Source organism: Macaca nemestrina, chromosome 10, assembly GCF_043159975.1.
Source record: "Macaca nemestrina isolate mMacNem1 chromosome 10, mMacNem.hap1, whole genome shotgun sequence".
NCBI lineage: Eukaryota > Metazoa > Chordata > Mammalia > Primates > Cercopithecidae > Macaca > Macaca nemestrina.
The window spans coordinates 19,136,405-19,162,327 of NC_092134.1; the positions used below are offsets into that span (position 1 = coordinate 19,136,405).

At 42.4% G+C, this 25,923-nt stretch overlaps 1 long non-coding RNA gene across 1 annotated transcript; it reads right to left on the reverse strand.

Moving 5' to 3' along the window:
- Nucleotides 1-13,428: 13,428 nt before the first annotated feature.
- On the reverse strand, nt 13,429-23,533 carry LOC105493360 (uncharacterized). The gene is made up of 3 exons (XR_011608499.1): nt 23,216-23,533; nt 18,356-18,509; nt 13,429-15,709 (listed from the first exon to the last, which is right to left on the reverse strand). It is a non-coding gene; the product is annotated as an uncharacterized lncRNA (long non-coding RNA).
- Between the last annotated feature and the right edge of the window lie 2,390 nt (nt 23,534-25,923).

Here is a 25,923-nt window from a genome sequence, read left to right on the forward strand (position 1 = left end):
ATCCTCAGCTGATATCCACTGTAGGACTGAATACTTGGAGAAACCCCTACACACTTGGTTACAGAAGTCTTTTGGGATAAGTATTGAATTAGAAGTGTTTTCCCCAACAGAGGCATTTAGACTCGAGCATGGGAAACACAGTAAGAGATCAAGGGCATTTTCTTCAATCTCTAGTTCTTTTTCCTTAACCTGAATGAATTTCTACTGAATGGAAAGTATGACCTCTTAAGAAATAGAACTTCCAAGATAAATCCTAACCTAATCATCAGACCCTCCCCTTTCATCAACCTCAAAAATCCTCCAGATATACCTGTCTGGATAGCTACATCTGGGCAAACATACCTGATTCCATGGAAGCAGGGGTCACTTTTTTCACTCCCATCACTAAAAATCACTAGAAAGCTTCAGTGATTAGAGGAAAAAGGTGAACGTGAGATAAAAACATGTTCCCTCCATCCTGGCCAGCTAAAGCAGGAGTTAACTGGGTATGAAAAACAGACTTTGACATTCTACCTTTTACCTAACATCTACTAGGACAATTGGAAGAGTCGAGAGTAGGATGAAGTGGGAAGACTTTGAAAGGTGGTCCACTTAGCTTCATTATGGAAGGGCTCAATGCTAGCTTCATTGACATGTGTAAATGAAGACTTGTGTCACTGAAGAGCTCACAGATGTGACCACAGATGGTCTTCAGTTAACCTTCTCCTGGTCAATAGCCCAGGGAATGGGGAAGCTGGCCCCATGGGTGACCATGCCAGCAGGGAAGTTAATGGCTGTCGGTTTTGTGAATCTGGCTAGGCATTTGGTATTGTCCAGGACCATCTTGGGATCATAAACCTGAATAGGGCACTGATATCAGTGGCTTAGTCTTTCAATGGCTGCCTCAATGTATTTCAGCCTTCTCTTGCATGGCCTTGGTGCTGAACTTGGGATAACCTTCTGCACCATTCTAGTTACCAAGAAAAACCACCTTTGATCCTAATCTATTGCTCCAAAGTATTCACACAATGCAGGATGAAATGGACTACCCTGAGAGGATCTCACTATGTCAATTGTTCCACATTTCTCTATCAAATTCCCATTGGGCTTTCCTGACCTTGGCATGCATCCTCACCATCCTGATGCCCATATATAGACTTTGTAGTGAGCCTCCTTGATATTCCTGCTGCAGTACGTCTACTTTTAAACTGCAGCAATATGAACCTTGGGACCCAGGGAAGTCATTGGAAAGCAAACTGAAGGGATGCCCATCTGCTATGAGAAACATATTCCTGTTCCATTCCAAATCAGGGATGCTGGTTGTTCACCATGTCTCTACCTATTTACAGGTGTGCCTTAAACTGACCTTTTATAGATTTTGGGGTATGCTTAGACTTCACAGAACACCAGCTGGCTCCTTGTAGGGGTCCTTGTAGGAAGAGTCCCAAAATGGCAGCAGGGATGAGATGTCACTGTTACAGGCTTCAGATTGAAAAACACTAGAGCCATAAACTCCACTCACTCTACACGCTTGGGCCCACTGTCCTGGGAGTGGACCTTACAGCATGATCCTCTTCTGATACCATCAATCCAAACATACATGGCTTGAACTCTCCCACTGTCTTAGTCCATTTTGGCTGCTATACCAGGATGTTTCAGACTGGGTGACTTAAGACAACTTCTCGTACAGTTCTGGAGACTAGGAAATCTAATGCCAAGGAACCAGATCCAACTGTATGAGAGCTGCTCTGATTCCAAGATGCTGCCCTGTTGCTGTGTTGTCACTCAGTGGACAAAGCAAAAGAGCCAAATCTTGTATGAAGCCCCACTCATGAGGCCCTGAGGCCCCATGACCAAATTGCCTCTTAAAGCCTTTACCTCTTAATACTATCACACACTGTCCTTAAGTTTCAATACCCAAATCTTAAATGGGATACAAACTACAGCACCCACCCTGAATTAGGAACACGTTACTTGTTTGACCCGTCTGTTCAAGTGGAAACTTGAGGTGGCCATGGTGGAAGGTGTTCTAGATGGCAAAAGTGGGAGAAGCAGCCTGGTATGTTCCTCAGTACTCTATTTCCCTCCCATCTTCACCTCTTGAAGGGCTGCTATCTAATGAAGCTGCATTCTACCATGTCTCATCTAAGTGCCTTTCTCAAAAGCAAGATTCATTTGGGCATATTCCTGTGTCTAGAGCAGACAGGTAAAGACTAGGGCAGTACCTACTCTTCACTGATTGGCAGGAAAGGTCTGGTCTTGATACTACTTGATCACCAGCTCTGAGACAGCTGTTCTTTGGAGCCCCATATTGAGGAGTGTCATGCTCATTAGGAGACACTATAGACTCACAGGGAAAGGTACCCTCCTGGTTGTGTGAGGTTTAGAGGAGGTGTTAGGGCAAGTGTGGCATCTGCTTGCAGCTGGGGGTCTCCATCTTGTTCCCTTCTAAGGCTTGAGGCTACATGTATGGATTGGAAAGCAGGATCTTAAAGGAGACTGATAGAATACTACCCCCACATGGTTTTTTTCTAAGACTTAAGTTTTTGAAGAATCCAAAGTCATATCAACTTGACACACTGAAATTGTCTCCTTGTTTTGGTTGAGCTTATCCAACACCTATATAGTACTCCTACCAGAGGGCCTTTCTAGAAGCAATGCATCAGGTTATCTTGTCATAAGTTATACCAAATTTGGTTAGGAGGAGCACTTTCAAGCTTGGCTGTGCTCTCAATGTTTCTCTTCAAGCACTTTTCTCATAATTTTATTCACCTTAGACTACCATTTTTGAAGCTGTCCTGGTTCCTTTATATAAGATAATAACTTTTGGAAATGACCTGAATATTAAATATAATAGAAAGTTCTATAATTCTGTTCGAAATGCACATTGTCAATAGCAGAAAACCAGAAATACATGAAATGGTAGTTCTTAGCTATGGTGAAGGAAACCTACATCAAGTCTTTCCAATCTTTTTAATCTTCAGTTCCAAGTATAACATCTAATATTGTTGGCTGATGGAAAGAAATCTGGCTTTCAGATTTCTATACTGACAGAAGTCTTAGGACCTGGAGAAGATGCCAGATCCAAAATAAGCTTGTGGTAATCATGGCAAGGTGACAAATTCCAGAAATATGGTCAGGTATTCCTTCTGCAGCCTCCTGGAATGGTCCAGGATTTTCCCAGCATTCATTTAAGCTGAGTAATCCTGAGCAGAGGACTCCATCCTGCAGTGTTTTGGCTTCCAATTCCAGCCTCAAATGTCACCTAAAGTGATAAGGCAAAACACCAAGCCATACTAGCTCTGGCTATTACAAATCTGGAAGTTATGAACACACAGCAATTGTTCATTCCCAGCTAAACCCTCTTATGTCATGGTCTCTGTAGCTCGGGTCTGGAACTAGGTCTTTGCTACTCAAACTTCATGATTTATCCTGAAGAACCATTCCTGTTGAAAGAACCAAGCTGAAGGATGAGTAAGAATGCTTTGTAATTCTGCAGTGCCTCACATCCACTACCCAGTATGGTCAGAAGCGCTTCCCTATGTTTTTTTCCCTAGAGGGGTAGACTAAATGAAGCATATGACATTATCACTTCTCCCTTCCAAAATATAGCTCTCCAAAATATATATCACTTCTCCCTTCCAAAACTGGATCTTGACTTAGGATCCAGTGTCTCCTTTGGGAGGGTCAATCCATCTGAAGTCTTAAACTTGCACACTTATTTCCCTACCTTCTACTCTTGTTCACTTTGACCACAGGTGGTTTTGCTTGGACTTAGGTCTAGAAACTAGATTATCTTGATTTTGGGTCAGTTAACCACAGAATCAAATACTAGTTCATTCAAAATGTGTGACTCTTTGCATCTGTTGCTTCAGTATTGGCCACTGGGCATCTGATACCCCAATTGGACCTCAGGGAAAAATCCCTGAACTGGGCTGAGGGAGCAGTTGTTGACTGTCAATTCTACTGTAATCTAAGAGTGACTTAAACCCAAAGCAGTGGTCAGTCTCTTCTTGAGCCTGTAAACTTCTTGGAAAGTCTATAGACAATAGGGGTAGGTGAGGAAGGTGCCTGTGAGAAGATTGTCTCCAACATTGCCAGTGGGAAACACATGCCCTTTATCTGCCTAGGCACTTGTCATTTTCATTGGGGACAGATCATAAAACCTGGGAACTTCAATTCTGGAAACTTCTCAGAGGTCTTCGGTATGACCTCTTGAGACAGTTACCAATAACTGTTAAAGTTGGTGTTGGCTCCATTCTGGAACAATTTAACTTATGTCATTGTCCTTAGAATTTTGCTTTGTTTTTGTCTAGATTATCATAAAAGCAAAGGAGGACAGTCTTACCTGGGGGAAAAAAGTCTGTTTCCAAATGGTGGAAGACAGTACTTATAAGGAGAGTTATTGGCCATGTGGTCAGGGAGTCTGATCATATGGAGCTTTGAGCAAGTCAGGATGTTGTCTGAGAACCCTTTGGAAGCCACTGGAAACCAGGAACTTGTTTGGTGTTGGAAGTCTGACTTGTAGAAACTCACGTTGGTTGTTTTCTTATACTTTAAGTTCTGGGATACATGCAGAAAGTGCAGGTTTGTTACATAGGTATACATGTGCCATGGTGGTTTGCTGCACCCAACAACCCATCTACATTAGGTATTTCTCCTAATGCTATCCCTCCCCCAGCCCCCCGCCCTCCCCCACAGGCCCCAGTGTGATGTTCTCCTCCCTGTGTCCATGTGTTCTCATTGTTCAATTCCCACTTATGAGAACATGTGGTGTTTGGCTTCCTGTTTCTGTGTTAGTTTGCTGAGAATGATGGTTTCCGGATTCATCCATGTCCCTGCGAAGGACATAAACTCATCATTTTTTATGGCTACATAGTATTCTGCATTGTACATGTGCCACATTTTCTTTATCCCGTCTATCATTGATGGGCATTTGGGTTGGTTCTTTGCTATTGTGAACAGTGCTGCAATAAACATACACGTGCATGTGTTTTTATAGAATATTTATAATCCTTTGGGTATATACCAAGTAATGGGATTGCTAGGTCAAATGGTATTTCTGGTTCTAGATCCTTGAGTCACCACACTGTCTTCCACAATGGTTGAACTAATTTACACTCCACCAACATTGTAAAAACATTTCTTATTTCTCCACATGCTCTCCAGCATCTGTTTCCTGACTTTTTAATGACTGCCATTCTAACTGGTATGAGATGGAATATCATTGTGGTTGGTTTTGATTTGCATTTCTCTAATGACCAGTGATGAGCTTTTTTTCATGTTTGGCCACATAAATGTCATCTTTGGAGAAGTATCTGTTCATATCCTTCATGCTCTTTTTGATGGGGTTTTTCTTGTAAATTTGAGTTCCTTGTAGATTCTGGATATTAGCCCTTTGTCAGATTAAAGACTTAAATATAAGACCTAAAAACCATAAAAACCCTAGAAGAAAACCTAGGCAATACCATTCAGAACATAGGCATGGGCAAAGACTTCATGACTAAAATGCCAAAAGCAATGGCAATGAAAGCCAAAATTGACAAATGGGATCTAATTAAGCAGCTTCTGCACAGCTAAAGAAACTATCATCAGAGTGAACAGGTAACCTACAGAATGGGAGAAAATTTTTGCAATCTATCCATCTGACAAAGGAACTCATGTTTAACAACTCGGCTCTAAGAACACTCAGGCTTATATAAAAACCATATGCTAGAGGTTTTTGCCCTTATTAGTCACCAGTAGCTGAGACCCAGCAAGAGATTAGGATTCTCAGGCTGGTTTCAGAAGAGGGTTTTGTCAGAGCTGGACTCTCGAATACAGACTTTCTTGAGATAGCAGGTAAATTTTCAGGGCATCCTCCATTTACCTAATAAATAACTTTCTGGCACTTGAAGCCAGGAAATTCACAGAAGGATATTAATGGGCAAAGCCAACTGGCACCTATGTGTTGTTCCCAACTGGGGTAGGGACTTGACAAGGCCACATCTTAGCCCAAATTAATCTGGGCTCCATGCTGGGACTGCTGCTTCCCAATAAGGGGAAAAAGATCAAATTTTCAGTAGATGTCAACTTAGACTGAGTATCTGCCTGGTCTTCCAATATTAAAGCTATTCTGAAAGACTAGAAAGAACTGCTAATGCCATCACTGGATCCAAATCAAGACCTATCCATATTCTCACTGCAAATAATCCAATAGAATCACGGAAGAACTTTCTGTTACTCAAAAAATAAATGCTTACTTATAGATCTATTCTAGATGCTTCCCATGCTCTTAAGCTATAAACTGGCTGGTATGAAAATCCCACTCCTAGAAACTTAAGCTTAGGGCTTAGAATCCGGTGTCACATGATACATGTGAAAGAACCAGGATTTGCACCTGAGTTCAACTTCCAAGGCCTGTTCTCTCCTTTTGACTGAGATTGCCCTGGCTAATAGGAATCTAGAAACCAGCAAGAAGTTTTTGTACTGAAATTATGTTCCAGTGGCTGTAGGCTTCCACCTACTTATTTCAGCAGCTGCAGAAAACGATTCTCGTGTTTCTGGGATTTTGTCTGTGGTATCTCCAAAACACAAACTCTTGGAGAGACCCTTCTAATGATAGGGATGGGGGCAGAGAAATTCTAGGCAGAAAAGGGGTAGGTCTGCAACAAAACCCCACCTGTAAGCTGAAAGACCTGAAACTATGGCCCAAAGGGGGAACTTTTGTCCCTGTTTTCCAGCTTGAATGTTGCCTTTTCCTAAACTACCCATGACCTGCCCTGCCCCCATCCTGTGCCTATAAATATCCCAGACTCAGCTGGTAGAGAGAAGTAGCTGGACATCAGGGACTATGGCCAGACATCAGAAGTGGCTTGGTTTCACGGGGATAGCTTGATGGCATAGCTTCGGAGAAGAATCCAGCCAGAGACAGCCAGATTCCAGGGGAAGATTACCAACCCACCCCATCCCTTTTTCAGCTCCCCTTAGGGGTGTGAGCCAGTTTCATTGGCAATAAAATCCCCTGCATTTACCATCCATCAATTCACTCATGCAACCTCATTTTTCCTGGATGTCAGATGAGCTCAGAGCCACCAGTGTAGATACAGAAAGCTGTCAGCTGGCCCTTTGCCCTCTCTGGCAGAGGGCAGCTGCCTTATGTGAAAGAGTGGAGGGCCCATTGAGCTGTTAAAACTTGACCTTCCACAGACAGCAGAGCTAAAAGAGCACTGTAACACACCCTCTGGGGCTTCAGAAGTCACAGGCACCCTGCCTGGATGCTGCTGCGGGGCCTGAGCCAAGTTCTCTCCTGCCAGTCAGTGCTCAAAAGTGCTCGCTCTGGCTCCTGCACCCTCTCACCTGCACTTCTCCTCCCATGAGGGGTGGAATGCAGTGAGTCTGAGTGACTGGAGTGTGATCCTGCCCACACCAAGGCTGCCAGTCAATTCCAGTGCTCATGCACTTCAGTCGCCACCTTGTTCACTTGCATGCTCCTTCCTTCGAGGAGTTGTGGCAGACTGAGTAAACAAGGCACCGCTGTTGTGAGTCCCACGAAGGGGTCAGGGAAGTATCCTGCTTCAGTAACAGTGATCTAGGGAGGAAAGTCCTCATAGTCACTCTAAGCAATGGTAGACCCAACCTTGAGTTCAAATTACTGATGAGAACTTAACACTCATGGAGCCCAGTTTGATAGGCAAGACTCATGGGTGAGACTCTTAGTAACTTGCCAAGATTGAGCCTATATGTTAGGAGTTGAAAAGAAATTGGTTGAATCAAAAACCTGAGTCTCATTCAAAGCTTTCCATTATCGCTTATCCTTTTACCTTTAGTTCCAACAGTCACTTCAATACAAAACAGACAAAAGAAGCATACAAATGTGGCAAAACAACCAAAAGCTATCACAACTGGAACTGTGGTGGTATTTTGGCACCCAAACTGCTTTTAAATGTCCTGTGTCTCCGTAAGCCTGCTGCAGTTCTTGGTATCATTCTTAGATCCACCAAACCTTGCCCCAGTCATCTTCTGACAAACATCCTGACCTCGCCTACTCAATTGTGTAGTCACTCCTGTTTGGTAACTGTATGTATAAATCTTTATTGGAAACCTTCAAAAATCACTTAAGCTGCCAATCCAGCAACATCCTTTGGGATCTGGGAGGACTGTGTTGCATTCTGCTTCAGATTAATTCAGTGGAGAACTCTGCAGAGGAAGTCTTACCTGTGGATTTCGGGGAGTGAGGTCCTATTGCAACAGTCTTGAGCAAAATTTAGATGACCTGTGAGAGCTCTTAGAAACAACCAAACTCAAGGGCAGCTGAACTTGCTTTGGGAAGATACCTAAGAACAACTGCCCGTCTTCCTCCAGAGGGCTCAATCTCACAGGCAGCTCATGCCTGGTGTCCAGGGCCATGGTGAACATCTTGTATTGTTCCTTAAAGCAGTCAGCTACTGCCTCAAAGGGGCTGAGCATCTTGATTTGGTGGCTGAGGTTGTCTGCCAGCTCCCACAGACCCTAGCTGAGGCCTCTGTGCTTCAGCTTTTTTCTGTAGCTTCTTTCCACATACTGCTCTGCTTTTGAGCTAAGCAAGACTGTTCTCCTCCTTTACAGTCAGCAGAGTGGATAGTAATTGGGACTCTTCTATCACTTTGAACAAACGGGTTCTCTGAGGGGCAAAAACGATGTGGACTTGGTTTCGACATTGTCTTTTCTAACTGGAGTCTTTCTGACCACACTTACCATGAATGGCTGAGCCAGGTCGAGGGAGTGGGGGCTGGGCTGTGCCCTAGACTGCAGGTTAGCCTTTCTGAACCCACTGGTATCAGCTCTGCTTTCCTGGAACATGTTGTATTTCCTTTTGCCTTCAGATAGCTTCCCACTCTGGTGCTTTTGTGTGGTATTTCTTTTTTAGGCAGAGTCTTGCCCAGGCTGCAATGGCATGCTTACTGAGCCTCAACCTCCGAAGCTCAAGTCATGCTCACCTAAGCCTCTTGAGAAGCTGAGACTGCAGGCATACACACACCTATGCCTGGCTAACTTTAGATGGTCTTTAGCATGCAGAAGCCTTTTGTGTTCTTATACTGCAAGTATCAAGACTCAACTACTTTCCACTTTATACTCTTTTCACTTTCATTTTGGCACCACTAGGATCATTGGGACAAGCTGCAGAAGGCTACCAGCTTCCCGAGAAATACAACTTCCTGCCTCCTACTCCAAGTAGCAGGGACCTCTACCGCCTCACTTGTGGGTTGGGCCATATTGCAGAGCTGCCAGAGGAACGGCCATGGGCTAAATGGGTGCGTCCCCCCACCCTAAGATGTCTTATAGAGAATGTAGTGCTGAACTTCATTCAGTTCATCTGTCTTGAATTTCAGAGACATCAGTCTTGGTCAGTGTATTCTTGCTCATCAACTCTTAAGAACTTATCTAGAATATAAATCGGAGTTGGCCTGTAGATGAGAAGTTTGGAAAGAATCTTTTGACCCAAGATGACACCAGCCTTTCCTGAATGCGGCCTTCTCTTCTACTGAGTGTCCATGTAGAAGACATGGACAAGACCTAACTGCTCTTGTGCATGTGAGACTTTATCAGCAGTGTTCAGGCAAAGAGCCATGAGTTTTCATAACTCAGAACTAGATGCTGTAGCCTTTTCAACCATGAATAGGAAATCCTAACAGTTGAGTCCTCAAATAGAGGTTCTTGTTTTGTACTATCCTACAAAATCTCAGGAGACGTCAATGTCTCTGGGACTTATGTTGAAGCCACGTGGCATGATAGGCTCTGGTTGCCTAAAATAGATTTGCATTGACACTCTGACTAATGCCTTCATGAGTGCCAAAGTAATGAGACTACTGTGGTCAAGACACTAAAATGATTTCCTTCACCTAAAAAAAAAAAAAACAAAAACACCATCCCTTGAAATTGCCAAAGGTATGCCTTAGTAGTTTTTCTCAGAAACAAATAGGCTGGATATTGTGGCTCATGCCTGGTGATCAGTGCTTTAAGAGGTTGAGGTGAGAGGATCACTTAAGACCAGGAATTTGAGACCACCCTGGGCAGTGTAGTAAGACCCCATCTCTACAAAACACACACATGTTCAAAAATACCAGTGTAGGCTGGAAGCAGTGGGTCATGCCTGTAATCCCACCACTTTGGGAGGTCGAGCCAAATGGGTCACCTTGAGATTGGGAGTTCAATACCAGCCTGGCCAACATGGCAAAACCCTATGTCGACTAAAAATACAAAAATTATCTGGGCGTGGTGGCACATGCCTGTGATCTCAGTTCCTCACAAGGCTGAGGCAGGAGAATTGCTTGAACCCAGGAGGCAGTTTGTAGTGATCTGAGATTGTGCCACTGCACTCCAGCCTGGGCAACAGAGAGACTGTCTGGGGAAAAAAAAAAAAAATCAGTGTAGACAGTAAAAGGCAATAGTATATTCTTGTGGTTAAGTACCCCTCTCATTGAAACCTAAGGCCCAGCTTAGCCTTTTCCAGAGCAGGCAGTCGAGCAGGATTGGTGGCAATGCCTAGGCCTCACCAGCTGGCAGGAAGGGGGCCCAAGTTTCCCTTTCCTAGAATGAGAGGCTTTGAAGGAGCAGAGTCCTGGCTGGAAATTCAGTTACTCAGTGGAGTCTCTATGTGCAGAATAGTTCGAGCCTTCACAGGAACCCCAAAGCCTACAGGGAAAAGCAAACCCAAATTCCAGGTACTGCGTAAGGTGAGTCCAGGAATGCTTCCTGTCTTCAGGAGGGAGCTCAGCACCTGGATCCTCTCCATGCCCTTGGACCGCTTGCTCCTGTCCAAGTCTGTAATCAAGTCAAGATTTGTGATGGGTGGTGTATCAGTTTATTAGGAGTCAACATGTGTGAAAAGGGTGTGAAAGTACCAAGTGGTGGCCCCAATGACTCCTGCAAACTCCAGACACCCTTTTCCATGCCCTCATGATATAACAACTCATGCCTCATAACCAGATTTGGCTGCCCCTGCAGGTATAACTCCTGCCTGCCAGTCTACTGGCAGAAACCTGGTCACTGCTACGGGTTGAACATCCCTTATTCAAAATGCTTGGGAACAGAAGTATCTTCAGGGTATTTTGGATTTGAGTATTTGCATTCACATGAGAGATCTTGGGTGGGACAAGTCTAAAAACAATTTCATGTACACCTTCACCTAAAGGTTACTTTATGATATTTGTGCTTGAAACAAAGTTTATACCAAACCATCAAAGTAAAGGTGTCACTATCTCAGCCACCCATATGGACAACCTATAGTTTAGCATCACCATCATTCTTGACTTTGAGTTTATATGCCACTGATAAGCAATCACTTGCTTATTTAATAGTAAAAAGACATACAACTAATGCAATGAAAAGTGCATGGGGTAACTACGCCCAGTAGCACCACCAGAATACCTGCATCAGCCATTAAACAGAAGTGGGCTTTCAGTCTACCTATGATGCTGTTTTTGATTAAAAGGTTACACTGTATTTTCTTTACATGAGAAAACATCAAGCAGTTGAAGGACCAGGAAATGGGCCCTTTAGCAGTGAGACATTCTGCTGAATGGGTTTTTAATGTTTCCTCCAGCGTCATCCACCTCATTTAAACCATCATTTAAACCATCACTTTTACTGATAAAATGAGACTGATACAATTTAAGAACATACTCTGCTCTAGTTTTTAAGCCCATCACACACTTAACCGTGTCATCTGTAGGTACCACTTCTATACTATTTTGCTGTTTCCACCATCACCTTGATTCAGAGCCATTTCCGCTATTTCCCCAGCAATGAACAACTTTCTAAAAGTCAGCATCCATTTCTTCCAGCTTACTAATGGACTCTGAAGACATATCTTTTGCATATGTAAGGATCACTTCCTGCACGAAAATTCTTCAAAGTCATTACCTTGTTCACCACTGAACATAATTGCAGCCCAGAGGTTGTATGTTCAGGCACACACTGATCACTGTTTCAAGCACTGACGACAGCATATAAGCATTTGCTATGCTGGGTTCCTTTTGAAAACCTACACCCATACTTCTGTTAACAGCAGCTAGCATGCTGTTCAAAGTGTTCATTGACTGGTCTAAGGCTTATCCTAGTCATGTGGCTGAATTAATGCAACTGTGTTGTGAAAGTACATGGCATAAACACTTTTTAATAACTTCAGCTGGAAGATAAACAGAACAATTGTCAAGAAATAACAATCTCAGTGTTGTCATCCAGTCTAGCTTCCCTGCAGTGAGTATGAGTTACTGACACAAAATGATAAACAGGGGAAGATGTCCCTAAATTACTCCCTTTTGTTAGCACAATAACGGACTTGTAGGAAACTCAGTGAGGACACAAGCTTTTGCCAGTCATAACAAGTTTACACTATGTCTTCATTAGCACATCCCGGCATAGTTACTGTCCTTGGCATCCTCAATTTCTATAGGCTGTCCCATCAGCTGTAGTCTTTCTGGGGCAATAATGATAAAACAGTATTTTGTCAGAATCATAGACTTTCACCAGAAGTGACCTTGCCAGAATGACAAAGGAATTTCTTCACTGCTTCGTGATCAGATGTCTTTATTGCCACAAATGTTTGAAAACTTATTGTCATGTCTTTTAAACTGCTGTGATCAGCCTGTTGAATATTAAGTTCCCCCTAATTTTCAATCCATGGTGATCTCTGCTTGTTTCATAATTAGCACAGCATTGAGTGACGTGTTCACTGCCATGCGGACAGATCTACTCTCAAACACGATTACCCTCACTTACAGCTTTATTTAATGTTTTCCTACTATCCACTACTTTCAGCATGAATTTCACTAGCTTATTTTTTTTTGTCAGGTCACATAGTGGTCATTCCATATGGTGGTCAATATATACTCTTCTGTAAGATGCTTCACACTAACTGCTGTTCAGTTTCTCCAACAGCTTGACTTCTATGCTATAGATAAACATAAATGCTGCCTTTTTATCACTGTTATCCACAGGGCTGTCTATAGGACTTGACCCTTCTGGTATCTCTCTCTACCAGAGCTTAGTGCCAAGACCAGCTCAGTCAGGGAGACCCTAACCCAGCAGTGCTAGAGGAATTAAAGACACACACATAGAAATATAGAGGTGTGAAGTGGGAAATCAGGGGTCTCACAGCCTTCAGAGCTGAGATCCCTGAACAGATTTACCCACGTATTTAGTAACAGCAAATCGGTCATTAGCATTGTTTCTATAGATATTAAATTAACTAAAAGTATCCCTTATGGGAAATGAAGCGATGGGCCAAATTAAAGGAATAGGTTGCGCTAGTTAACTGCAGCAGGAGCATGTCCTTAAGGCACAGATCCTCGTGCTATTTTGTTTGTGGCTTAAGAATGCCTTTAAGCAGTTTTCTGCCCTGGGCGGGCCAGGTATTCCTTACCCTCATTGGCATAAACCCACAACCTTCCAGCATGGGCGTTATGGCCATCATGAACATGTCACAATGCTGCACATATTTTGTTTTGGGGCCAGTTTATGGCTAGATTTTGGGGGTCCTGCTCCCAACATGTCCCCCTTTTGATTTGCAAATCGATAAAAGCAAGGGCAGCTTTGTCACAGTGAATTACTTCTTGCAGGAGTCAGGATCCACATCTGCAGACTATACAAAGACAGACAACACAGATTAAAAGCACAATCGTCACTGAAATCAGAGCTTCCAAGTGTTTTCATCCATTTTAATGGGTTACTAGCTAATTTGTCTGCAGCTCTTTTAAGCACTCCAATTCCTGGCATTAAGGTCAGGTGTGCCTGGGATGCTTTAAATATTTGTTCTTTAAGTTTGCAATATCCAAAGACAAGTTTTTAGTCTTTCTAGATGCTTTGTTATTCTTTCCCTAATTTTGATCTTAAGAGCTACTAATAGTTTCCACAAATCCTTATGTTGTTTAGCTCCTACAGTGGGCCATATCATTAGGTTGAGGTGCCACTATGCTGCCATGGTTATCACTTCTACCAGCTGACCATTTTGTTCAGATCAGCTGAACATAGTGTAGCTGTGGCATGCAGACTGAGATGTACAATTCAAGCTAAACATCCCCTTAAGGGACCAATCAATAATGATTCCATAGGAATTGTTGTGCAGCACCTCGGCCTGTTCTGCAATGCAGTCTTCCTAAATGAGTATGTTCATTTTTTCTAACTGGGTCTGATCCTGTCTACAAATAGGTTTTTGAGGGTAGTATGCCTCAATTATAGGAGCAGATTTATTATGGTAAATACTGAGATCAGAAAGCATGTGTAACTGTCATAGAGTGATTAAATCCAGGCATTATTACCAGCCAAGATTGACAAATATATCCAATACGTATAATTGTTCTGTGTCAGCTCTCATTGAAGAAATATTCATGGCAGTGGTGATAACTACTATCATAGCTATCATTAAATTATTTATTGTGACTGGTGGTCCTGCTTTACTCAGGTTTTCTTCCACCATCTGTGACAGCTTCTTGTTCTGTTCCCAGGTGGGTGGTTGTGTTTGGGTGTTGCTCGTGACAGTTGGGGTCCTCTTCAGCATCCATCTCAACATGGCTGCAACCAGGGGGTCCTTGGGATCCTCTAGAAATCTCTTCCTCGGCATCTGGCTCATGATAAAGTTTCAAGTGTCTTGATGGTATCCAAATCAGCTGTTGATTTTGGCCTGGAGAAACACAAGCATAACCTCTACCCCAAGTTATTTTACCTATTTCCCAACTTTTTGTTGTTGGATCTCTCTACCAAATCAGTTGTTCTACTTCTGTCTTTGCAACTGGTTTCTGTAGATGCTGTTCAACTGCTGGTAACATCTGCCTTTGGGCAGGCTCAAAATTTAAAGTTAATAATGCTAGATTCAGTTGCATCTATGGGGTTCCATATTCTGTTTCCCCCCTTTCTGCTTTTGCAACTGCTGTTTTAGGGAAAGTTTCATTCTTTCCACTATGGCTTTTCCTTGAGAATTATATTGGGATACCAGTAATGTGTTAAACATTCCACATAGAGAGAAATGTAGCTAGAGCTTGGCTAGTATAGCCTGGGGCATTATCTGTGTTAATAGAAGCTGGAATGCCCATCACCACAAAACACTGCAAAAGATGACATTTAACACAGGCAGAAGGCTCTCCTGTTTGGCACGTAGCCCCAAGTGAGAAAAGGTGTCCACACATGTACACAAGCTAGTCTCCCAAACGAGGATGTCTCCTTGGCAAATGTGACATTTGCCAAGGAGAGTTAGGTTCCAATCCTCAAGGATTAATGCCGGTAAAAGATGAATGTACCACTTGGCAAGTTGGGCATCGCTGGATAAGTTTTAGCTTCTTTCCAGGTAATGCTGTATCTACGTTTGAGACCAGAGGCATTAACATGGGTTAAATTGTGAAAGTGTCTAGCATTAGATATTGCATTAGCAACTAGGTGATCAGCCATTTGATTCCCTTCAGTTAAAGATCCTGGAAGGGGGGTGTATGAGCCCTAATGTGAGTGATGGGAAAAGGATGCATTTTACTCCTAACTGCTGTTTGCAGTTGGGTAAATAATGTCGTCAGTTTTCTATCTGTATGAAATCATAATCGAGCATTTTCGATTAACTGGAATGAACCACATATGAAGAATCAGAAATCACATTAATAGGCTATCAAAAGCATTCAATACCTCAGTTACTGCTACAAGCTCTGCTTTTTGAGCTGAAGTATAGGACGTCTGGAAAACTTTACCTTTTGATCCAGAATAAGATGATTTACCATTATAGACCCATCTGTAAAACAATGAAAATGCTTAGCAGGCTGCAGGTTGTTTACCACAGGAATTGTAAATGCAAACCATTTACAGTCTTGCTCAGCTACAGGGATAGTAAAGAAACAGTCTTTTAAATCTGACTATTAAAGGCCATTTTTTGGGGGAGGGGGGGAATTATAGCAGGAGAAGGCAATCCTGGCTGTAATGCTCCCATAGGTTGTATAACTGAATTGATGGCTCTTAAGTCAGTTAACATTCTCCATTTACCTGATTTTTTTTTTTTGCAAAAACGAATTCCACAGGGAAAATGTTGGAGCTATGTGCCCATTTTCTAATTGTTCAGTAACTAATTTCTCTAAAGCCTCCAGTTTCTCTTAGCTGCCATTGTTCTATCCAAATTGGCTTATTTGTTAACCATTTTAAAGGTATAGGTTCTGGAGGCTTAACAATGGCCACCATTAAAAATTATTTCCTAATCTTTAGCAAGAACTTTGTTTTTCTGCTTGAAGCAGTTCTTGCAAACGTTGCAAATTTTTTTCTAGTCCCATACCAGGGACATACCCCATTTCATGCATTGTATGTTGACTTTGAGGGCTATATAATTGTTCAAGAATTAGAACTTGTGCTCCCCATTGTTGTAATAAATCTCTTCCCCATAAATTTATAGGTACAGAAGTTATAATTGGTTGACTAGTCCCAGGTTGTCCATCGGGCCCTTCACAATGCAAAATATAACTACTTTGATATACTTCAGGGGCTTTACTAACTCCAGCTATGTTACATTGAGCAGGCTGAATTGGCCATGCGGATGGCCAGTGCTGTAAAAGAAATGATTGAAATGTCCGCTCCTGTATCTACCAAACCTTTTAAATTTCTTTCCCTGAATAGTTATTTCACAGGTAGGATGTTTATCAGTAATTTGATTTACCCAATAAGTTGCTTTGCCTTGCTTCTTTGTGCTTCCATATCCTCCTGTTTTAATTTCACATTTTCCCATTCCCACATACGGCACAACGAGGAGCTATGCTATGCACTCTCCTGGCTCTGCTTTCCAAGGAACAGAAGTAGACACAACAATTTGAATTTCTCCATTGTAATCTGAATCAATGACTCCTGTATGTATTTGTACCCCTTTTAAACTTCAACTAGACTTTCCTAAAAGTAATCCTATTGTCCCTGCTGGCAAGGGTCCACAGACTCCTATTGGGACCTTTTGCGGGGGTTCCCCAGGCAGAAGGCTCACAGTTTTTGTGCAGCATAAATCTGCAGCACTACTGGCTGTGGCAGGGGAAGACATTGTACAGGGGTGAGGGAATGGCCTGAGCTGGAAATGCCCCAGTTAAAACAGGGCCCGGGACGGGACCCTCATAGTGTTTCCCGAAATCAGGTTCCCTTCTTTATCAAACTTAGAGTGACACTGATTAGCCCATGTTTTCCTTTTTCACATTTTGGACATATTTTAGGACCAGCAGTTTTCTTTTCTGGCAGCCTGAGTCGCTAATTTTTTTCTACATTCTTTTTTAGTATGACCATGCTTCCCACAGTTAAAGCAAGCTCCAGGAAATGGTGTATTTCCTTTATCCACTCTGTTCTGCCAATGCCTGTGCTAGCAGAGTAGCTTTATGCAGATTACCTCTGATACCATCACAGGCCTTGATATAATCAACTAAATGTGCTTTCCCTCTAACAGGTCGCAGAGCAGCCTGGCAATCGGGATTAGCATTGTCAAAAGCTAATAACTGCAACACTATAGTCTGTGCAGCTGAATCTGCAATGATCTTTTTAAGAGACTCCTGTAACTGAGCTATAAAATCAACGTATGATTCTCTTGGTCCCTGTTGTATAGCAGTAAAGGAAGGATATTGTTCTCCACCTGAAGTGATTTTTTTTCCCCAAGTTCTAATGCACACTCCTCTAAGCAGTTCTATGGCATCGTCCTGCATGACCAGTTGTGCATCTAAACCAGCCCAGCCGCCAACCCCCAAAAGTTGGTCTGCAGTTATGTTAATTTGAGGTTGAGCCTGGGCATTGCAAGCAGCCTGAATGGAAGCTTCATCTAGCCACCAAGTTTTAAGTTGTAAGAACTGAACAGGAGTCAGACAAGCTGGAGTAAGAGCATCCCAGTCAGTAGGAATCATCTGGCTGGAAACAGCAACATTCTTTAACAGTCCCATTACAAAAGCAGAACCTAGTCCATACTGACTTATAGCTTGTTTAAATTCTTTGAGTAATTTACAGCTACATTTGAGCTTTTTCCTTTTAATATTTCCCTGTTGGTATGGTGGGTATATTCTAACAGGGAACTTTCAAGCCTCTGTATCACCCTCTCTTCTAGCTTGCTGAATTCCTGCCTGAATAGAACTAAGAGCGGTTGCTCGAGGTGCTGCTCTAACAGTCACTGGCAACTATTTTTCACCCAGTGTCCTCCAGGAAAGAAAGATCTGGAGGGTCTTTTTATTCAAAATGAGGGGGTATAGAAGGGTAGTGATGAACTTCTCCCTCCTTTGCTGCTTTAGCTGGCAAATAAACATGCTCTGTAACCTCTTCTGTTACTTCACTATACTCTCCTTCCTCCTCATCAGTGTGAAAAAGTTCCAAGGTGGAAAGAACCATACCCCACACTTGTCCCATTGTTACCCTGATGCTTCTGAGCTCCCCCTCTTACCACAGGGATTGCTTTAAGAGTACTCGGGTGTCCTCCAGCTAGTTCCAAGTTCTCCAGCCGTCACTCCGGTGACTCTTAGACCTGGATTTGAGCCCCCATGATGGACGCCACTTGCCGAGACCAGTTCAGTTGGGGAGACCCTAACCCAACGGTGCTAGAGGAATTAAAGACACAAGCAGAAATATAGAGGTGTGAAGTGGGAAATCAGGGGTCTCACAGCCTTCAGAGCTGAGATCCCTGAACAGAGATTTACCCACGTATTTATTAACAGCAAACCCGTCATTAGCATTGTTTCTATAGATACTAAACTAACTAAAAGTATCCCCTATGGGAAATGAAGAGATGGGCCGAATTAAAGGAATAGGTTGGGCTAGTTAACTGCAGCAGGAGCATGTCCTTAAGGCACAGACCCTCATGCTATTGTTTGTGGCTTAAGAATGCCTTTTAAGCAGTTTTCTGCCCTGAGGGGGCCAGGTGTTCCTCACCCTCATTCCCATAAACCCACAACCTTCCAGCGTGGATGTTATGGCCATCATGAACATGTCACAGTGCTGTAGAGATTTTATGGCCAGTTTTGGGGCCAGTTTATGGCCAGATTTTGGGGGAGGGGGGCTGCTCCAAACACTTAGAATAATCTTTGCATAGCTCTTGTCCCCATGTAGGGCATTGTGGGAAATCTGCCATTGGTGTGCCCAGCCTGCACACATGCCATCTTATTACCCTTTGTGGGCATGCTTGTATGGGGGAAATCTACATGTGCAGAAAAGATGTATCACAGCTAAAGGGGGCTGGGGGAGGGTCTTTCCCCCTCTTTGGAACACAAATGGTGTGTCTGTGTTTTGACTGACCTGACACATGTGATCAGATGCACAATTTTCAACTTGCATCAGGTCAGCACTCAGTTGTGGATTATGTAACATCTTAGGTTGCCCAGCCTATACGTGCTTGATCACTTTGAATTTGACATCAAATGCTCTTAGCATATATTAGAAATCTCTACCTTACTCTAGAACCAGGACCTCTTACTTAGCAGAACCTAAGCTTGTGGGCATGGGGAGCACAAATTCTGCTAGTAGGTTCCTGGAAGAGAACATAATGAGCCACCCCAACTCACACCCATAGTTCCTAGACCCCTAGGTAACACACAGGAATAGAAGGAATAGAGCTATAGACTCTAGTTGGAAACTTGACAGAATAGAAACATAGCTTTATATTAAACAGCAAGTTGCTCTGAGAAGAGCATAATGTACTATTGCAGAAAAAGTGATCGCTTCCTTGAATCGTATTTTCTATAGTTACTAGTGCTTAAGTCTCTTAATGCCGAGAGCCCATGATGTGACTAGCCTGATTTCCTGATGTTGAGGGCCAGCCTCATGAAAAGTCTGCATCTGGTTTTTGTCTTTTCCAGGGTCAAGAAGTATCTGAAAATGACCTGGCCTGCCGCCTCACCTAATCAAAGAACTGTGACAAATGTAAAAGATAGGCAGGGGGAGGTGACCATTTGATGGTTCTGGTCTGCCCTGAGATGTTTATCTGTAATAACAACACCAAAACCTCGACTACTCAAGTATATAGGATGACCCTACGACTGAACATGGGTTAAAAACACCTTCAAATGACCTCTACTTTATTTCCCAATTTGGTTGAAGTGGCATCCCTCCAAAAAGTTTTATGATTCTTCATGAGGAGCCAAGTGGTGTCAAACCTAGTTACTCTGGGATAGGTGTTAGGGATGAACTCAATGGATGGGACCTAGGGTCAAATTCCTATGCACTCAAACTTCATGTTGGCTATGTCTTTTTATGATGGGGGCTTTGGGCAACTGTTCTCAATGTGTCTGTGAGCCTGCTATTTAGTTGGATACAGAGCTCCAGAACTTTAATCCTGGTCTGGCTGTACTGACTAGCTTGCCCAACAACCTGTTTCACTTGAGTCCATGGCCTCTAGAATTTTCTAAAACTCCAATTAGTTGAGGTAGATATAAAAAGAATGAACAATCAGTCTTTACAGTAAGACTGCTGGCTCCTCATTCCCTTGTTAATCAAGGTACTGGTATCTCTGAAGGCCATATTGTAACCTACTGAATTGAACATGACCACCAAAAAGCAAAACCTAAGGGTATTTAAAGCTGGAACCATCTTTACATTTTCAAACGAATACATGCAGAAATACTATGACCATCTGAAAAATGACCCTCTGAGTTCAGATGACAGGTTGTGAGCTTGGTCATTCTAATTTTCTAAAGTTAGAATGACTCCAAGAAGACAGTTTAAATGTTTTGTTTCTGCTTTTGCACTTCAAGGGAGTGCTTTTCTCATACTTCAAGGCCCAGCTGGGCTTATTCTTATGCCAAAAATAGATTGCAAAGCAGGGCTTTATTAGTGAGTCTTACTTTCACCAGCTGCAAGAAGGGGCCAAGGTTTTTCCTTGGTGTATCTGATCTAAAGATCAGATTAACCTCTTGTAACCAGGAACTTCACCCGGAACAATGTTAGTTACTAAAATATGATCTTAGACCCTGTTTGAGTATTCTATGCCATTGACTTTATTTCAGAATTATAAGCCTAAAGGAAAAACACTTCATAACTTAAGGAGAAAATGACAACTGTCCTGCTAACCACTGCTTTTAAATCACTTGCTTTCACTTTTGTGTGCAGTTTTGAACCACAGATAAGAATTTCTCAGGCATAAACCATTCTAAGCCAGGGGATTTGGGAGTCTCGGGTTCTGAGGTGGGCATCACTAGGACCTTATTGGTCTGGGTTCATTCTCCAAAAACCTGGAGAGACAGGTATATAACAATTTAGAGGGACACTGGTAACAAGAGTCTGCTAGGTTGTAGAGGTCTCAGATTCGTTGGCCTATCACTGCCTGGGAGTCTGCTTGCATGAAAAGAACAAAGACCATCAGATTGATCAGACTGTGAGCCTATAGACCTAAAATGTATCCAACAGCTGAGATCTAATCAAGGAGTTAAGTTTATCCTTTATACCTGAGAGTCTAAGAGCCGTTTAATACCTACCAAAAACCTGCCCATCTTTATCCTACCATTCTTTAAGCAAGTACATAACAGTAATACTGCAGTGATAGTGACCACTGGTCAGACTAGAAAGTCTTAACGACCAACAGCTACCCCCAAGAGGGATTTTTCAAAACACTTGAGAAAAGTATAGGCTTCTCCTGGCCAAAATGGAATTACAGGGTTAGATTTATCTTCCTGCCTGAAACAACTAAAAACAGATAAAACATGAAGAGTCTGAAAACTGTTCTATCAAGAGCACAAGACTGATGCCTAAGAGGGGAAATAAACAAGGTGACCCTGTAACTTGCCCAGTTTACTGGCTGGAGAGTATCTAGAATGCAGCCCAGGCACAGGCAACACAGCCCAGCAATCTCCCTGAGTTGAATTCTGGCTGGCCCAGGTAGCTAGAATTAGCAGGGCAGAATGCTGGAGGAGACAGCCACACACAGAACACCCCAGACAACCACGGAGGGTCCTCCTTGAATCTTCAGCTGAATGCTGAGCTCCAGATACATGTGAAGAAACTACCTTAGGCCAGGGAAGAGCTACCCAAAGGGACTTTAAAGGAAATGATCCTTGGAACTCACATAGCACTTGAAATTTTATTCTTAGCATCCAGAATAGAAACCTAACTCATGGGACACAGGACAAAGTACTCAAAGGTGTTGCCTCAGTAATGGAATAAGTCCTGGACTAGAGGCTATCCTAATCCTGATAAAACCTAAAAGCAAGGCTCAAAAGGATCTAGCTGACCAAGTAACTATCTTAGAATAAGGTATAAGAATAATTCCAGAAATACAAAAATATCCAAAGTCACAATTTCGGGTATCCAATCAAATGTCCAGGCATATGGAGAATCAAGAAAATACAACTCCTGACTGGGTGTGTTGGCTCATGCCTATAATCCCAACACTTTGGGAGGATGAGGCAGATGAATTGTTTGAGGCTGGGAGTTTGAGACCAGCCCGAGCCAACATACTGAGACCTCATTTCTCCAAAACTTTTAGAACTTAGCTGGGCCTGGTGGTATGTGCCTATAGCCCAGCTACTCGGTCCAAGGCAGGAGGGTTGCTTGAGCCCAAGAATTTAGGGCCACAGAGAGCTATGATTGTACCACTGGCACCCCAGCCTGGATGACAGAATGAAACCTCATCTCTAAATTTTATAAAAGTACAACGCATCAATAAAAAACAGGTCTAGAAATTATAACTAGAACAGGGACACTCAGATACCTACATCCCATATGTTCGACAAAGAAAACTAAACATGTTAAATGGAAGCATGAAAGATTTGAAAGACAAGACTAGTGGCTTAAGCAAAGCTAGAAGGTATAGCTTACTCATACCCAGGCTCTATGATATGCCCTGCTCCTAGGCTACAAACCTGTGTGGCATATTACTGAATACCATAGGCAACTGTAACACAACAGTATTTTCATCTTAAAGTATAGTAAAAATAGGGTGTAAAGAATAAAGTATACTTGTACAGGGCACTTACCATGAATGGTGCCTGCAGGACTGGAAGCTGCTGTGAGTCAGTGAATGTAAAGACCCAGGATGATAGTGTACACTACTGTAGACTTCATAAACATCATATACTTAAGCTACACTAGCTTCATAAAACTTTAGTACCAAATTATCTTTAACTTAAACTCTTTAACTATAACTGAAATTTTGGTAATACTTAGCTCAAAACACTGTAGAAACATATAGAATGTCTTTATCCTTATTCTATAAGCTTGTTTCTATTTACTCTTTAGACCTTTAAGCTAAGATGTAAGCATACAAAGTAGCCTTGGCCTACATAGGGTCGGGATCACCAATAGCACTGTTCCTTACCTCTACACCTGGTCCCACTAGATCTTCAGAGGCAGTAACATGGATGGGGTTGTCATCTCCTATGATTACAATGCATCCTTCTGGAATGCCTCCCAAAGGACCTGCCTGTGACTCTTAGTTAACTTGATATGTAGAAAGAAATAAATAGTAGATAAACCAGTAAGCAGTCACTGAAGTATCATGTATTGTACATAACTGTATGCTATACTTTCATATGACTGGCAGTATATTAGGTTTCTTTTCATCAGCATTGTTGCAAACAGGAGTAATGCATTGCACTACAACATTATGACAGCTATGGCATCACTAGGCAACAGGAATTTTCAGCTCCACTAATCTTATGGGAACACCATCTTATACACTGTGGCACGTGGCTGTAATTGGAGTCCCCAAAGGGTGGGGGAGGGGCAAAAACATGGCCAAAATGTTCCAAATTTCATAAACCATAGACCCACGGATCCCAGGAGCTCAGTGAACTTCAAGAAACATGAATTGTTGCTTGTTTTTAAGCAATCTTACTTAAAATGTTGTCCACTTGTCTTCTGGCTTGAATTGCTTCTAAAGAAATGTTTCTCATTCTTCTATATATTACCCTTTTAAAATTCCCTTAACCAAGGTATACTATAAGGTACTGAGAAAATCTGACAACATACTTATTCCTAGTAAATCTTACACAAAAGCAAAAGAATTCTTTCAGCTTCTTTTTCCCTCTTTTATCATTGGCAGACTTCTATGATGGTATAAGAAATGCTAAAGAAATTCAGGTAGGAGGGGGGAAAATGCCAAGTAAATCCCCAGAAATAGTAAATATGTAGGTCAAGACTTAACTTACTTTAAAGATAACTCAGTTTAAAGAAACAACATCTCACAGGGTTTATAACATGTAGAAGTAAATTGACTATAGCACAAAGTCTGGGAGAAGAGAGAAGTATAGCTTCTTGTATGTGAAGTGGCATATTCAAGGTGGACTGGGAGTTTAAGCATATACTGTAAGCCCTAAAGCAACCAAAACAGTTATAGCTAAAAAGTAGACAAAGGAGATAGAAGAATAAAAGCAGGCAGAAAAAACAAAAACAAATTACACAAAAATAGATGGTATACTTAAATCCAAACATGAGATAAATATGACCCAAATAGCACTACTAAAGTGCATGGATTTTCAAAGTTCATAAAAATAAGTTTCTTGGAGGCAGCCAATGGTTGGGTCTTCGTCCAAAGACACAAAAGGTCAATGATGGGAAGATATACCACGCTAACATAGGTCAGAAGAAAGCTGGAGTGGTTATGTCAATATCAAAACGTCTTGGAGCAAGGAGTGTTACCAGGCATGAGGCCACTCCATAATGACAGTAAGAATTAGACTAGATATCTATCTAAATGTACAACTCTTAGTAACAATGACTTAGAATTCTAACTCTCCAATTTGGAGTTGATATACTCAATTCCCTTTCACTACTGCTTACAAGCTGTAGCTGCAGAACTTTTTCCAGTGTGTCAGAGCTGAGGTTAGAGCAGCTAACAGAACTAGGTAGTGTAACAAAAATGCTAAATTGAATAAGCTAGGCTTTGGTTAAGCACCTTGCCTTTTAAACACAAAAGAGCAAACTGAACACTTGGCCTATTAGTAACATTAAGGGAAAAAGAAAAATGTACAAATATGAGAAATTCTCAAGACAACACAAATGGACAGCAAACACAAGGAAATGCGTGTTCTTATATAAAACATTGGATACATTTGCCACACTGGTTTAAAAAAATGCAGGCAGCCAGGCACGGTGGCTCACACCTTTAATCTCAGCACTTTGGAAGGCCAAGGGAGGCGGATCACTTGAGGTCAGGAGTTTGAGACTGCCTGACCAACATGCAGAAACCCATCTCTACTAAAAATACAAAAAATTAGGTGGGTGTGGTGGTGCATGCCTCTAATCCCAGCTACTCGGGAGGCTGTGGCAGGAGAATTGCTCAAACCTGGGAGGCAGAGGTTGCGGTGAGCCGAGATTGCCCCATTGCACTCCAGCCTGGGCAACAAGAGCAAAACTCTGCCTCGAAAAAAAATCCAGGCTGTCAAGAATGGGGAGAGGCATCACCTACCAAGGAATATGAAGAACTGTTTATCCTTAAACAGGGATAGCAAATCTTTAGGAATAGATACCAGGGTCTTTCATCCTTCCTGGTTACACATTATATATACTTACCAAAACGTATGTAGTTCTTTAGAAATTGAGATTGTGCTGTTTCCAGGCCAAAATTAGGAACCCACTGTGTTGGGATCTCCAAACTCTACCCAGTGTCAATGATTCACAAGTAGGACTCACAGTACAGCCATGGCTGCACTGATGGCTATTACTTACACAATGAAAGATCCGAAGCACAATCAGCTAAGAGAAAAGGCACTGGGGCAAGGTCTGGAAGAAAATACAAGCTTGATTGCCCTCTCACAGTGTGGTCACCCAGCACAGGCTTAATTCCCCAGCTATGAGTGCAACTCATGATGTGTCATCTTCTGCCAGGGAAGCCTGTTAGAAACTCAGCACCTAAGGTTTTAATTGAGGTCTAGCCACAATAGGCATCCTCTGCTTTAGTACCTATTCAAATTCCAAATGCCAAGAAAAGGTGTTCATATTGTTTGCACAAGTGACTTGGGCACAATGAGTCATTCTCAACAGGGAGTGATGGGAACCCGCATACAACCCAAGTTCAAGTGAGTG